Source organism: Cololabis saira, chromosome 19 (assembly GCF_033807715.1).
Source record: "Cololabis saira isolate AMF1-May2022 chromosome 19, fColSai1.1, whole genome shotgun sequence".
Classification (NCBI taxonomy): domain Eukaryota; kingdom Metazoa; phylum Chordata; class Actinopteri; order Beloniformes; family Belonidae; genus Cololabis; species Cololabis saira.
Window position 1 is genome coordinate 11,056,319 of NC_084605.1, and position 15,279 is coordinate 11,071,597.

A 15,279-nucleotide genomic window follows, 5' to 3' on the forward strand; every position below is an offset into this window, starting at 1 on the left:
TCGCAGGAAAAATATCACTGCTAAAAAAGATGATAGAAGATATTTATTCTGAGTATTTCAGTTTTGAATACGAGGATAGTGACAAAGTAAAACAGTTAAAAGAGAAGTACTGACTTTTTCGGCACACTGGCGTAAATATCCGCGCCAAATTTTTAAAAATAAATACACTTAATTGTACTGGAAAAATCTCTAAATCACAAAGAAACACTCTTGGATGTAATAAGAAAGATTTAGCTTTTAATTAAATATCCTATAGAAAAGCGAAATATAAAAAAAACTTGTTTCTGTTTATCTTTGTAAAATGATATTAAAAGTATCTTACATAATTTGAAAAAAAAAACAAGAAATTTCAAGAAAAGATCCTGAAGAAATATATTTTACATAATTAGAGTGTAAACAAAGTGCATATTTCCTTTAAAATTAACTAAACTAATATTGGATTAGATAACAATAGTAAAAAAAAAGAATTAGAAAAGAAAAATTTGCACCGTTTTTGTTATTTTGAGCGTGCGGCCCGCGAGAAAAAAATTGGTCAAATCCGGCCCGCCAAGCAAAATGAGTTTGACACCCCTGGCCTATGATGTATATACTGCATGGTTCATGTAGATCAGAAGATGATTTGATTGTGGACTATGTCTCCTTTCATGAATCTGTGGGGCTCAAGTATGTCATAGATTTTTAATTGTTCCTTTTTCTGTCAGTTTGATCCCAGATCTGCTACAAGCTCTAAACACGGTGTAAACACTGACTTTCATAACACGTTGGAGGTTTTATACCACATGGAGTCATAGCACCTGCATGATCAAAGTGACGAGAGCTCCCCCTGAGCAACTTTATTAAGAAAAAGATATCCCACTGAGTCTTTCATAATTTATGAGCTCATGATTACGAGACATTTTTGTCTGAAACAGGCAGGCAGCTAATGAACAGGGTGGAGTGACCACTCAAAATCACTCTTCTTTAAAACCTTTAAAGATACGTTTCTTTCATATAAAGTTTAGATAAAGTTATTTTGTAATATTTTATTCCAGGAGGGGTGTTTTTTTTAAGTTTGAGACACAACATCAAGAAGAGTTTGGAAAACAACACATTGACTCCATCTTTTCGTTTGGCACCTTGAGAATCATTATCATGTTGTTTAATCTTGTAAAAACTGCACAATTGAAGCAAGATAACCACATATTACACTCTAAAATATCCAATACAATCGTCTTTGAGAACCTTCAAGAAAAGGAAAATCCAGTTGCCTTGTTTCAAGCCTTTGCAGGGCCAGAGTTTGTCACTTTGTGATCAAAGCTGAGTTCAATATCTGCACAAACCCAGGGAGACAGCTAAACCGGCTTCAAACCCCACAAAAAAACGTTTTCCTGAAAGATTCCCTGGAAGGCATTTGAAGGTTTCAGAAAATAACTATCAGGGAAATTCCAGGAAAAAGTCATTACATGTGCCACCAAAGATTGCATAAAGCCTTAAAGGAACATTCCCAAAAGGTTTTTGAAGGTTTTAAAAAATAACGATCTCAGAAACTCAGAAACATAAAAGTTATCATAAGCAAACACTCCAGGGAGATGTACTAAACATGGATTGCAATCTGAGCTAAACTAAACAGAAAAGACCTTGAAATAGGCCACAGAAACATAAAAACATGACTACAATGTTGCCATGAATTTATATCAGCAGGCGCGTCTTTGGAGGGTGGATTGATCTTACATCTGGTGGCTTAGTCAGTTACTGACAGCCCATACATATTTATCTAAATCCTAAACTCTGCTCTCCCTACAGGCAACAGGATCAGGAGATACTTGTATCATAAACAAACCATTCTGAGAGGAGATCAAAACAGCACTGAAGATGTGACGACATGAAGCCATTCATGGATATTCCTAGACATTCTAAAACCTGAGGGGTTCGTTTTACAGTGATAATTCAGCAAAGAGTGCAGTGCAATGAATTCACTTCCCTCAATGAGAAGTTGTCATTACGGAACCACAGCGGGTGCTTCAGGGCCACCTAGCCAAGGTTTGTTGGTGAAAGGATGCTTGAGTGTTGACGTTGGTCTGTTCAGTAACAATGGACCAAACAGCCTGAAGCTCCTTCACATGGCATTCACTTAAAACCCATTTCATAAGCAGATGTGCATGGATTTCAATGAGTTCTCCTACTGCAACTTGAAAACTTTGCTGGCTGTTAAGACCAGACAGTCAACTTTGCTCTAGGGCTGTTTTTCATAATATAAATCCAGGATTCTGAATAATTTAAAAGACATTTTGAAGCACTGCCATCACACCAAACGATACAAAGCCACACTGAAACCTGACAGATGAACAGAGCAGATGGTTCATAGTTAATTCAACCCCCTGGTCCTATGATTATACCCTATATATATATATATATATATATATATATATATATATATATATATATATATATATATATATATATATATATATATATATATATATATACAGGACTGTCTCAGATTTAGAGTATTGGAACTGGAATTAGAATATTGTGATTTACTGTAATGCAATTACAAAAACAAAAATGTCATACATTCTGGATTCATTACAAATCATCAACTGAAATATTGCAAGCCTTTTATTATTTTAATATTGCTGATCATGGTTTACAGCTTAAGAAAAGTCAAATATCCTATCTCAAAAAATTAGAATATTCTGGGAATCTTAATCTTAAATTGTAAGCCACAATCAGCTATATTAAAATAATAAAAGGCTTGCAGTATTTCAGTTGATTTGTAATGAATCCAGAATGTATGACATTTGTGTTTTTTTAATTGCATTACAGAAAATAAAGAACTTTATCACAATATTCAAATTTTCGGAGACAGTCCTTTATATATATATACATATGTGTGTGTGTACACACAGCTTTTTGGCTCAGTTTGAGTGGATCTGGATCAGCACCTTGGCGAATGGCGACACACGGCCTGTTTCCTGGATAACTGTGATCCTCTGACGACTGGATTACTGCTCCCCTCCCATCCTGCAACACTGGCTCCAGGCAGCGAACCATTCATCCCACACCTCAAAGGCTTCCTATCACACCCAGAAAATGTATATATAATACACAGATATATCATATCAATCTTTAAACAAACCTATTTTCCTAATATGGCAAGGTCTTTTTTTAATCCCTTTTATTTTAGACTTCCAAAATAAAAGGGATGATTTTCTTCTGTGATGTTGTTCAGGTACATGGGCATGCCTCATGATCGCTCTCGTCATGCTGGACTCCACTGAACTGAGATCAATACTCATTCACTGATTGTCTCATCCTCAGAGCCCTCTGCTCATCCAAACCCCTGATAAACTGACGTGTAGACGGACCCCAGCTCGTGCTGCCCTCTGTTGGCCAGTTTTAGGTATGACAGTTACAAGTGGGAAACGTACATTAGCTGGAAGATACAAATGCATACATACATACAGCGAGGAAAATAAGTATTGAACACGTCAACATTTCTCTCAAAAAACATATTTCTAATCGAGCTATTGACATGAAATTTTCACCAGATGTCGGCATCAACCCAAGTAATGCACACATACAAAGAAATCCAAACATTATGTCCATAAATTGAGTTATGTGTTATGAGCATCATGGTGTGGGGCTGTTTTTCAGCATGTGTACTGGTAGACTTCATATCATTGAAGGAGTAATGACTGGAGAAAAGTATCGAGACATTCTTGATCAGAATCTGCTGTCATCTGCCAGGCTGCTGAAGATGAAAAGAGGGTGGATCTTTCAGCAAGACAATGATCCCAAGCACACAGCCAAGGTAACACTCAACTGGTTGAAGAAAAAGAAAATAAAGCTGCTAGAATGGCCCAGTCAATCACCAGACTTGAATCCAATTGAAAATCTTTGGAAAGAACTGAAGATCCGGGTTCACAGAAGAGACCCCCAGAACATTGAAGATTTGATGGCAGTTTGTGTGGATGAATCACACCTGAGCAATGTATTCCACTGGTTTCTCCATACAGGAGGCGTCTTGAGGCTGTAATCACCAACAAAGGTTTTTGCACTAAGTATTAAATACATTTCAGTAAGCGTGTTCAATGCTTATTCCCTGTGCCATTTCACTTTATTACATATAACTTAATTTATGGACATAAATGTTTGGATTTCTTTGTATGTGTGCCTTACTTGGGTTGATGACGACATCTGGTGAAAATTTCATGTCAATAGCTCGATTAGAAATGTGTTTTTTGAGAGAAATGTTGACGTGTTCAATACTTATTTTCCCCGCTGTATGTGAGAATTAATGAATAAGGTCGTCGAGAAGCAAGAATAAATGAAAGATTATTCAGTAATGCTTTGATTGTGTTGCATTAAATGTTGGCCATGTCTTCAGAGTGAGAAAACATTGAAACATAAATGTGATGAAATGTTCTTTAGCGTTGCAGAAGTTGTGATTGAACTGGGTGTGAGTGACTTTGGCTTTCTCACTGTGATGCAACAATCATTTTTAACTGAGTTTATATCTTTCATTTTGTGTGTCAAAAGTTATAAATGTAACAGGATATTAATGATGCACCCCTTTATTACACATCCACAGATTTCTGACGTGTGTTTAGTTACAGTGAGTGTTTATATTCATGTCAGTCAACATCTCTCAGGTAAGACACCATCCGTATAAATGATCAACTCTCTCAGCATTTGGCTGCTGAACCTAAAGACTCAGAGGAGAATAACCACCAATATCCACAACAATGGTAGTGAAGTTTGGGTGGTTTTAGTGAGAGAGAGTAGGGAGGAGCAGCACTGGAGCAGAGGTGTGTTACCTGAGTGGCAACACTTGTAAGTCGTGTGATGGGGCGTCTTGCGGAGAGGAGCTTGGTGACTGCCAGTGGGCCCAAGTGGGGCCGTCCACGAGCACGGTGTCCACTCTCCAGCCGTGGAAGAGGTTTTCCAGCCACTACCGGAGACCTCGCTGCACTGGGCCGGTGCCCTGGACAGAATCCTTATTGTGCCGGACCAGTGCTGGAGCTCAGACCCCGGGGGAGGGTCTTGACCCCCAGGAAAGTTAAAGGGAACCTATTATGAAAAACATGTTTTCTCTTGCTTTAACATATATAAAGTGGTCTCCCCTCAGCCTGCCAACTCAGAGAAGGAGGAAAGCAACCAAATTCTGCAGTGTCTGTGCAGCCGCCCGGATGATCGTCCAGTGTGATGTGGATCTACGAGCCGTTCAGATTCTGCTCCCGTCGTTACGTAACGACGAGCGCGATTTACATCGGTTGGCCTCCCATGCGTGAAACCACGCCCACAACTAACTCCGCTGGCCGGAGCTTCCGCCATTTTTTCGTAGCGGTGTATCACGTCATTCAGGCAGCCAATCAGCACAGAGCCTCATTATCATAGCCCCGCCCACTCAGAATCCCGCATAGATAATGAGGTTAGAGAATGGGATGATAAAGACATGGCTCAGAGGCTGAATTTCTAATTTATTTAGCAAAAACAACCAAAAGCTTGTTTTTAAGACATTCAAGGCCTGTTTAAAATAGGTATTAGATGCCATAATAGGTCCCCTTTAAAGGAGCTTGAGGCTCCTTTTAAGAAATGAGACTCTCTAGCGCCACCCTTCACCACGACGGCCGTCGGGGGTACTGCAGCCAACAGTGAAGCCGGCACGGGAGAACGGGGAGAACGCACATGCAGCGTCATGTGACGTCACATCCGCAGGACAGCGCGGGAAATTCGGGACCGAATTGCAGCACATTTTGCAGCACACAGCCTGTTCAAGGCAAAGGAGAGATACACTAGAGGGCTCATTCTTTTGGGTTTGGAACGCTTCACCTGACATTATTACTAGAAAACTTAAAACGTATACGGATTTTTTTCATAAATCTTGCCACAATCCGGCCTCAAGCTCCTTTAAGTGACTTTTAAACTGGTATTAACCTTGTGTGTGTTTGTTTTAGAATTTGAATTACAGCCAGAGGGGGATCCTGTTGAGGGGCTAAAGGGAATACCAAGTAGACTGGAAGTGTGATGCTGCCCACTGCTTGTCTTATGGCGCTTTTAAACTCGCACGACTCAGCAGGACTCGACTCGGCACGCCTCGTCCTCGTTTGTTTTTAAACACCCAGATGAGAAGTAGGAGGGTTGGAGCGAAGCTGCTGTGACGCATTTGATTGTTGATTAAAACGGAGAAAACAACAACACTAAAGATGTAGAACCTGGAGGAGATGATGTATATGTGCTGCTTGGTTTGTGACTTGTGTTCGATATCAAGTTAGAAAATGAGAGTGAAACAAGCTTCAAGCGGCGACGCTTTTTATTAATTTAGTTTGTCTCGGTGCTGCTGAAAAGTCAGCTGGAGCTGTGAGCAGCTATGAAGTGACAGAGCTCCTGGTAGATCTGGTCGTTCCTTATCGCCCGTTTAGATCCCTTTTTAATTCTCTCCTCAGCCACCAGGTTTAGGAATATCTGCACCTCAGAGTTGAATCACAAAACAGACTTTTGCGCTGCCATTGCCTGTCGGATAAAATGAGGAAGCCGCGAGCTGCTCTCGCGCTGACTCCCACTTCCTGATTCAAACGTCTGACGGCCCCCCGACCAATCGGTGACGTGTGATGACCTCGGCAGAATAGATACAGAAAAAGTATCTACTCGGCCAGCCTCCACCCGCCTTGACCCGTAGTGTAAAAGCACAAAACGGGGGCGTGGCGAGTAGAGGCGCGCTGAGTAGGTACTAGTGGCAAAGCACCAATAGTGACACCTGGGGTCGTGGGGATTGTCCTAGCCTGCAGTGTCAGAGCTTGCCGTAGACTTGTAGTCAAGATCGCCAAAACCAAGACCAAGACACTACCAAGACCAGAGAGTATCAAGACCAAGACAAGACCAAGACAAGACCAAGACAAGACCAAGACTAGTTCAGCTCAAGACCGGGACCAAAAAAACCTAGTTATTTTGTCATCTTGTGTGAGTTGTAGAACATCAGCACCATCCTGGTTCAGCTGCTTAGTTTGAAGTTGTATTCAACTGCAGGCACAAGAAAACAGACAGTGGATGTCTTATGTGTGAACTATGTTTTCATCAATTAGCTGAGGTCAAATATATGTGGTGATTGCACTACCGCTATTTCTACACTATTTGAGGATTGACTCGACTACTAACTAGCACCCTCCACCTCAGAAAAGTCTAATGAATAGTAAATGTTACTGATTTAAATTGTAGTTACTGTAATTTGTAGATGAAACGTGAATTTTAAATATTAAAGATACACACAATTATCCAGTTGAAATTGCATTATTTACCATTATAGTAGCCAAATGACACTGTATATCAGCATCACTGAAAGGGCATAGACCTAATGCTTAATCAATCACAACGATACGCAAATATTATTCAAAGGCCAATGATGCCATATATTTATTCAAACAAGGCTGTTATAAACACAATACTGTAATTAAATACAGACACACATGCAGATGCACCAAAACATTAAATCAAATGTAAAATACAAATAGTTTACAAAACTGTACATTAACAAGAGGAAGAACTGGTGGTCACCAGATTCTGTCACCGTGGTGTGCAACGGCATCTCAACTATCCGAGTCCCAGACATGGCGAGGCCGAGAGACCCAAGGCCGTGACAAGACCAAGACCACAAAAAAGTGGGCTTGAGACCGGTCTCAAGCCCCTACAGCAGGGGTCTTCAACTAGATTATTCAGAGGGCCAAACTGCCTTCGCACACAAAGCGTGCAGACGAAAAATTTGGGGGTTTTCAAAATGTATTTTGCACTCAAAGATGAACATTTATGTATATATAATACATTTGTGCTCAGGAATGAGCAGGAGAATATATCTGTCTAGTTTACATATTAATTATGTATTAATTGTCTCCAGATTTAGTCATTGTGAATGTTAAATATAATATTTAGATAAAGAAATTTTATTTTAAATGCAAGTTTATTTTGAAACCATGCATTGTGCAAACTTAATACTTTTAATAAAACACGCCATAATGACAAAGCACCACTTTCCACCAAGATTTCCTTATTTGAATATTATATTAAGCGTTGAGCACAAGAATTTCAGTCCATAGTAGCCAGTTTGATGTTATAAATAAGGAACCAAAATATTAACCATAAGCTCCTTTATTTATGACACATCTGTGCATTATATCAGCAAAACAAAACAATCGCATGAAATTATAGGAGGCTTAGAATTCCATCTGAAATACAAAGTCCTCATTTAGAGATTCAAATGAAAAACATTTCAGGCCAATCCTAGAAGCCTAATGATGTAAACAAGTACTCTATACAACGGAGGTTATTAACAAATAATGTGACAAACATTATCACTGTGCAACACTGGCAAAAAATCCAAAGTAGTAAAAAACATCTCTAGCAGAGATTAACATAAACACTGTCCAATGAATAATTAACCAACTGAAAAGGCTACCAAGCATCTTAAACTTTTATTAATTAACAAAATGCGATATGTAAACCATGTTAGTCACTTCCGGCGATCGGGCGGCTGATCGATCAGGACGACACTACTTCCCCCCCCCCTTTTTTAAAATACGACCAGGGGCCACATAAAAGCTCCTGGCGGGCCGCAAGTGGCCCGCGGGCTCAAGTTGAATATCCCTGCCCTACAGGGTTGAAACTGGCTGCCTAAATGTATTATGAATAAAGTTTGTTACTTCTAATTATACCTACTTCTTCTTCCCCATTTGTACCTGAAGGAAACCTACCAAAGCATCTATTACAAATCTACCTAAGCAAAGATTCAACCTGTAGTAATAATGAAACCTAAGAAGAGCAAACAGGATCATGGCCAGAGGTGGACAGAGTACTCGACCCCAGTACTTGAGTAAGAGTACAAATACTACTGGTCAAAATTTACTCCGTTACAAGTAAAAGTAGCTCAGTCAAAATATTACTCGAGTAAGAGTAGAAAAGTACTTGCTTTTAAAGGTACTTAAGTATCCAAAAGTAAATGCTTTTAAATGTACTTTAAGTAAAAGTAAGAGTAAGAGTAAATTTCTTATTTTCCACATCAGTAAATTACTATATTTTTTCTAAATTAATTTAAGGATCTTTTAACTCTTTTTTCTGAGAATTCGATGTTGAGTTGTTGAATGCAGAGAGGTAGTTCTGCTTCAGCAGACACAATAAACATTTGAAAATAAATGTCTGTGGTTTGTCTGTGCCCTCGTTTTTTACTCGGTCGAACTCAAACATTGAGTTAAGATACGGCCACTTGTTGCAGCTCTGTCTTGACTTGTTGCAGCTCTGTCTTGACTTGTTGCAGCTCTGTCTTGACTTGTTGCAGCTATGTCTTGACTTGTTGCGGCTCTGTCTTGACAAACGCAGGCTACTTTGGCGGTATCGTTTTGAGGAGGCTTGACGTATTTCCGCTTTACGTACATCCCAGTGGAGAGCGTGCACTGTGATAGGTCTCCTCCTTTGACAAAAACAGCTTGTGTCCAATAGGATTTTAGGGAAGAAGAAAAAAGAGCAGACCTGAAAGTAACGAGTACTTTTCAGCCTTCCTAGAAATTTACTCGAGTAAAAGTAAAAATATTTGTCTAGGAAACGTATTCAAGTAAGAGTAATAAGTACCAAAGAAATCTAATACTCAAGTAAAGTACAAATCCTCTGGATATATACTTAAGTACAGTACTCAAGTAAATTTACTCCATTACTGTCCACCACTGATCATGGCGATGCATCCAAACGGACTCACTGACTCCATGTTTACGTGACCCAGCTGGATAATCTCTGACCCAATTACTGCATCTGGATGTGTGTGCGTCGGGTTTAGTGAGCAGCGCTGTACTGTATACATACCGTTAAATTAGCTGAGCACAAAGAAAAAATGCCTCTAGCTGTCAAAATGTTAACACTGGTGACGGGGGATTTGCTGATGTCAGGGTTGCTGCTATATTTTTGTCAGCGCTGTTGAATTTTTGTCCTTTTTGTGAGCACAGGTTTCCTATTTTCTTCATAAGCAAACTGAAAATAATGTTTCTTTTTGGGTTCATTATAACACCAAACTTCCACAACTTGTTATCCAGGATTAATGAAATATCATCAGATGTGTTGATCATATTTTACTGGAGCTGTTACAGTACCATGTTCTTGTGTTATGAGACATCTGGCGTTTAGACTAATGAGATCTGCACACTGAACTCGCTCTGCAAGAGACACGACCACAAATCATGCACAAGTGAGGACCGGTGGTTTGTTTCCCAGACCTTTTATGTTGCTGACGCTTTGCATCATTTTGCATCTCTGTGGTTATTCTTATATCCCATTTCCCTTAATTTGTCTTCTATTTGGATTTCTTTGTGGCCTACTGTGGCCTACTTTTAATTCTTTAACTTTAACTGTATTCATTTGTCACGTTTTAGGTGTCATTTAAGTCACTTTTCCTTTTTTTTAATCTGTTTATCTTGAATCTTTTAATTTTATAACATTTGATCATTCTGAGTGTGACTTTGAGTTCTTTGTAGTCTATATGCCGACAAGTTATTGCTGTTTTGCTTTTGTGTTCTATTTCCATCTGATTTTAGTTTCTCTCTCCTTTGTCACATTTCTTTGCAGTCACTGTCTGGGATTTTTACTCTGTTGTTGTTGTTATTGTTTTGTGTTTCATGAATGATAATATTGTAAAATGTCATTTTTCATTGTGATCATTTTAAATATCCTCATCATGTCACATATCTCAGTTTTGGTCGCTTTTGCATGACCCATCCATCTATCCATCCATTTTCTTCCGCTTATCCGTTCCCGGGTCGCAGGGGCAGCAGCATCAACAGAGATGCCCAGACTTCCTTCACCCCAGACACTTCCTCCATCTTTTCCTCCATCTCTTCCTCCAGCTCTTCATCCAGCTCTTCCGAGGGGAGTCCGAGACGTTCCGAGACGTTCCCAGGCCAGCCGAGAGACATAGTCTCTCCAGCGTGTCCTGGGTCTTCCCCAGGGTCTCCTCCCGGAGGGACATGCCTGGAACACCTCCCTAGGGAGGAGGGACATGCCTGGAACTCTTCCCTAGGGAGGAGGGACATGCCTGGAACACCTCCCTAGGGAGGTGGGACATGCCTGGAACTAGGGCTGCCACCCGTCCCGTAAAATACGGAATTGTCCTTTATTTGAGAAAAAAATGTTGCGTCCCGTATTGAACTAATACGGGACACGATTTGTACCGTATTTTCATTAACTTTTACACCATATTCTAGTTGAATTATTGAAATAAATTAACCTTTACACCATATTCTAGTTGAATTCTTGAAATAAATTAACCTTTACACCATATTCTAGTTGAATTATTGAAATAAATTAACTTTTACACCAAATTCTAGTTGAATTATTGAAATAAATTAACTTTTACACCATATTCTAGTTGAATTATTGAAATAAATTAACTTTTACACCATATTCTAGTTGAATTATTGAAATAAATTAACCTTTACACCACATTCTAGTTGAATTATTGAAATAAATTAACTTTTACACCATATTCTAGTTGAATTATTGAAATAAATTAACCTTTACACCATATTCTAGTTGAATTATTGAAATAAATTAACTTTTACACCATATTCTAGTTGAATTATTGAAATAAATTAACTTTTACACCATATTCTTCACCTGTAGGCTATATTACATCTGGGCTGATGTGGACATACGTAGCATAGGAGGCTATTTCAGCTGCTATATGGTTGGCTGTCTGTACAGTCATGCAAGTTCAATGCTATTAAAGCACTTTAAACTTTAAATCAAAGCATTTTGTTTTTTCATATAAATTAAACACATTTTTATTCAGTTTAGAAGTTTTGGGGCTTTTTTTTGGCTCCTGCGCTGCTGAAATCAGGGCATCCCTTATTTCTATTTCTGAAAGGTGGCAACCCTACCTGGAACACCTCCCTAGGGAGGAGGGACATGCCTGGAACACCTCCCTAGGGAGGAGGGACATGCCTGGAACACCTCCCTAGTTAGGAGGGACATGCCTGGAACACCTCCCTAGGGAGGCGTCCAGGAGGATCCGGTACAGATGCCCAAGTCACCTCAGCTGACTCCTCTCAATGTGAAGGAGCAGCGGCTCGACTCCGAGCTCCTCCCGCTTTCCTCCCGATGGTCATGCTTTTGCATGACCAGGTTATTTTGTGCCTGATTTTGATTGCTTTATGAACTAATCTTTCCGGGGCTTATGAGTTCCATTTGGTCATTTAGTATATGATCCTTTTTAGCATCCCCTCTCGATTGTTTTTGGTCTTGGTAATCTGTTTTTTGTTTGTTTTGTTTTTTCCCCTGGTTGTTTGGAGCCTGGCCAGCCTTCCTAAGCCTTTTCCTCATCAATACAAAGTATTAGCCTCATTCCTCTGGGAACGCACCTCTCCAAGACCAGGAAGCATGCAGCCAAGACCACTTCTTCCCAACCTGGCCACAGTATCCTGAATCCTCCCCTCTGGCAGGAGGTTGCAGTCCATCAGGACCAAGACCTCAAACTACCACATCAGCATTTTCCCTCCTCAATAAGGTCAAGTCCCACCACAGGCACCATGTTGGGCCTCATGCTAATAAAATAAAACCTTGCTGCTCCTGCATTACATCAGCATTGGTATCCACCATGTTTCTCCAGAAAACCTTATCTTATCTTTGTGCCTTTAAAAAAAAAAAAAGAATCCCTTACTGATTTTATTCTTATTCCTCATGTTCTTGTACATACTATTATCTTTTTAAATAGTTTTTATAGGGTTACCCCTGCTTATCTTTCTGACCATGTTCACACCAACTTTCCTTCCAACTTGATTTATTTTATGTTCCTCGTATTTGCAATTGCAAAGGCAATTCTGATTTTGGACTCAGAAGAAACTGCCTCTGGACATAATTGGACAAACATACAACCAATCAAAGAAAAAATCATTTGACAACCAGACTAGCATCAAACAAAGACCTGCAAAAGGACTTGCAGTGGAATAGGAACCAATGACTGGCTGTTTTGGGCCTTAAAAATCATCAAACAGACCTCTGTTAAAGGGACAAATTCCAGTTGAACCAAATCCAGACTGGATGTTCGACAGAGTTGCTGCCAAGGGATGTGCAGAAGCAGTGTCATCATGTCATAAATATACATCACTTTACTTGGGTTGTTTAGCATCTAGTCATCACAGACTAAGCGATGTTTGCTTGTATTTTTTTAAACGTCCAAACGCTGAACCATCAACAGGTTGCAACATGTGTGACCAGTGTGGTGGAAAAGATAATACTGCCGTTTTATTTTGAATATTTTACCTTAAGACTGCAAGGTGAGAGTCCTGATTATCCAGTACAAGGAGGCAGGCGCTCTAACATATTTTATGTTTTCCACAAAATGCTTGAGGAAGTCTGTTCCCTGTGACTAAGACAACACAAGCAAGGGGGACGAGAGATCCCTGCTCAGTAGAGATCACTGAGCCGACCCGCTTATGTCTCCACCCGGCAGGAGCCCTGCGTGGCGTCTGCACAGTGGTGACACCTGTCTCATCCATGATCCAGATTCAGATCATGGAAGAAACCTGCACCTCATCATCACTGCTTCTACACACCTAGAGGAGGCGCCAACATTATTGCAGTTGAAGGCTGCTGCTGCTCAGGCAATGCTCATGGTCTCTGGCTTTCTTATTAAAAGAAAAGAGTTTTAAGAATGAGCCAGTCAGGACCTCTAACCATGAATCTCACCCTGGCTGAGGATATTCAAAATTATTTAAAAGTCCTGTGCTGTTCTCCTAACATGACTACTCTCCAGGTTCTTCACCTGTCTCGCTGCCTCTACCCCCATCTCAGCTGGAGTGTAGCATCCTATAATGTAATAATTTCCTGAAAATGTAATAATGCCTGAAAATGTAATAAAATGTGCACTTAACTCAATCGAAAATGTAATAAAACACAATAATGTAATAACTTCGCCAATAATGTAGTAAAATATACTGACATTGTAATAACATTTTTACCGATAATGTAATACCTTATTACATTATTGGGAATTTATTACATGGTACTCAAAGTCTGAAATTTAACCCAACAGTCATTCTGGTGTTTCAAATCCAGTGTAAATAACATTCTTAGATACTTAAAACACAAAATGTAGAACTCTGGACTGAAAATGAACATGTTACATTATCTGTCAAGTATTACATTATAAATTTTTTTTTAAAAAACCTACCTAAAAATGTAATACATTTCCAATAATGTAATAAGGTATTTCATTATTGGTAAAAATGTTATTACAATATCAGTCAGGATATTTTATTACATTATTTGTGAAGTTATTACCTTATTGGATTTTATTACATTTTCGAATGAGTAAGTGCAAATTTTATTACATTTTCAGGCGTTATTACATTTTCAGGAAATTATTATATTATAGGGTGCTACACGGAGTCTTTGAAAAAATAAAAGAAAGAAGAGAAAAAGATTAGGGAGGTTTCCAAATGCAAATTCACATTCAGTGATAATAAAGATATATAGAACAATAATGCATCATGAATTTAAAACATATTACACATTGGTACGTGTGTGTTGACCAACCCCACCAACACTGGGACACCTTTCTAGACTGAAGAGTTAGAAGTGTATAATGAATTTGAAAATAAAGCTCATTTAAATCTTTATCAATAGCACATGAAATGTTTTGCACATCCGTATTTATGACAACACCAGAAAGCAGGGGGGTGCTTTTTCATTTCGGATACTTTGGTCATTTTCAGAAGGTCCCACCAGGCTGTAAGAGAGGAGCTAATATTAATACTTTTAAAGCATTTATGATGCTTGATGGTTTGACTGATAAATGGTAAATCTGAGATTTCCATATCATTGCAAAACACTTTCTGAATCCAGCCATTGACTAGTGAGAGATTTTTGCACCATTTTAAGATATACTGTAACTTATTAACTAAGAAATAGTACTGGAAGTTGGGTAAGTCTAAACCCCCACAGTCTGTTTTTTTGTAATGTTTTTAAGCTAATACGTGGTGTTTTATTTTTCCATATACATTTTTATACGTATGAGCCCAGTGACTTAAACCAAGAGAAAAATAAAAGATCATAAAAAAGATCATTTATTTTTGGTAAAACCATCATTTTGATGGCTGGGTGAAATGGGAAAAGAGTTCCATCGGGTAAGATCATCCTCTATTTTGTTTAAGAGCGGAACATAATTTAGTTTTGTTAGCCCTGACAGCCTAGATGTTTCCTGATTGTAATTTAGTAGTGGCTGCATTCTGGAAATTGCAGTTGATGCACAAAACTGTGGATTTGGACCAG